Source organism: Ovis canadensis, chromosome 19 (assembly GCF_042477335.2).
Source record: "Ovis canadensis isolate MfBH-ARS-UI-01 breed Bighorn chromosome 19, ARS-UI_OviCan_v2, whole genome shotgun sequence".
Lineage (NCBI taxonomy): Eukaryota > Metazoa > Chordata > Mammalia > Artiodactyla > Bovidae > Ovis > Ovis canadensis.
Window position 1 is genome coordinate 50,891,792 of NC_091263.1, and position 2,030 is coordinate 50,893,821.

Sequence of the window (2,030 nt, forward strand, 5' to 3'; positions counted from 1 at the left end):
CTCCTATGTTCTTGCCTGGAGAATCCCAGGGACGGGGGAGCCTGGTGGGCTGTCATCTATGGGGTTGCACAGAGTTGGACACGACTGAAGTGACTTAGCAGCAGCAGCAGCAGTAGAGAATTAGTTGTGGTCTATAAGGGTATTTCAGTGTTGTGTTTTTTTGTTTGTTTTGATGAAAATCTAACAAAAGCGATACATGCATCTTCTGGATCATCTGTTTCTCCTTATAACCAAGTATTGCCACTCAATACCAAGGCCTACATTTGCATTGGTGTTTATGACTCTTTTGGAGCCAAGAAGAACTACTTCATCTCAGGCTAAAGAGTAAAGGCAGACCTTCCACAAAAATTCTTAATACATGCCAAGGGAGGGCCACGTAATATCATGGCACACTCTATGAACAGTTCAAGTAAATTTGCAAGTGGTGATTTAGGGTCAGCAAGCAGCAGTATCTCTCTGACTATTGTTCATATTCTGTTTCATAGATAAGTTCTTTTGTGCCATATTTTGCTTAGATTTAGTCTTTAATTTTTATAGTCACATAAAATCAATAAGTAAAAGAAATGTTTGCCTGATTTTATATTGGCACTTTATTAATATCATAATAAAAATAGGAATTTCCCTGGCAGTCCAGGGGTTAGGACTCTGCACTCCCAGTGCAGGGGGCACGGGTTTGATCCCGGGTCAGGGAACTAAGATCCCATAGGTCATATGGTGTGGCCAGAAACCACATATATAGGTACACACATAACAGTATAAAAATTATTTAAGTAAAGTTTAGGGATTGGTGTGATTTTATTTTTTTCATTTAAAAAGAATCACATTGTCTTGTTTGGGAAACAGTGATGTTGAATATAAAAGCTTGCATTTTAAAATAAACACATGAAAAGATGTTCAAAATCATTACTCCCTGGGAAAATTCAAGTTAAAACCACATCAAGACTCCGCAGCTGCCACTCCGGACTTGACTCACTCGCAGCTTGCTTGGCTCCCTCTGCAGCCATGTCTTACAAGCCCGATATGGCTGAGATTGAGAAATTCGGTAAGTCGACGTGGAAGAAAGCAGAAATGCAAGAGAAAAATCCACTGCCTTGAAAAGAAATGATTGAAGAGGAGAAGCAAGCAGGCGAGTCGTGATGAAGTGTGTGCCGCCAGTATGCACTGTCTATTCCACAAGCATTGCCTTATTTTACTTCTTTTAGCTGTTCAGCTTTGTAATATGCAAAGAGATTGGATCAAGTTTAAATGACTGTGCTACCCCTTTTCACATCAAAGAATGGAGAACTACTGACAACATAGGCCGCGCCTGCCTCTCCTACCTGTCTGCCTGCCTGGCAGGGAAGGAAAAGAACTTGCTTGTTGGTGAAGGAGGAAGCTGGATGGAATGAGAGTGAAATCTGGAGTAAAAAGCAAGCTGGTCCAAGCTGACTTGTGGGCTGTAAAATGCAGTTTAATCAGAGTGCCATTTTTTTGTTGTTCAGATGATTTTAATTATTGGAATGTACAGGTTTTTAATATGCAAATAAAAAGTTGTAAAACCTGAAAAAAACCCACAACAAGGTATCACCATGTATCCATTACAAGTGTTAACATTAAAAAGGCTAACCTATACTAAGTGTGGATGAGAACATGTAGTCACTGGAACCCTGTAACACTGCTGGTAAGAATGTAAGGTGGTGTAATCACCTTGGAAAGAAATCTGCATTCCTCAAAAGGTTAAATGCAGTTTAATATATGACCTGGTCATTCCACTCCTGTGTATTTATCCAAGAGATATGAAAACATATATTCCCACAAAGATATTACATGATTGCTCTTTGCAGTGTATTTGTAGTTGTCTCAAACTGGAAACAATCCAAGTATTCATTAACAGGTGAATGGATAAACAAATTGTGGAATATTCATAAAATGGAATATCACTTAGAAAAAAAATAAGAGGGAACTATTAACACTCCCAATAATGTGGGTGAATCTCAAAATTTATATGCTGAGTAAAAGTAGGCAGCTGAGAAGGTACATAGTCTATAATT

At 38.8% G+C, this 2,030-nt stretch overlaps 1 pseudogene; it reads left to right on the forward strand.

Moving 5' to 3' along the window:
• The first annotated feature begins 1,002 nt into the window (after positions 1–1,002).
• LOC138424631 (thymosin beta-4-like) lies at positions 1,003–1,137 on the forward strand (annotated as a pseudogene).
• Positions 1,138–2,030: the final 893 nt, after the last annotated feature.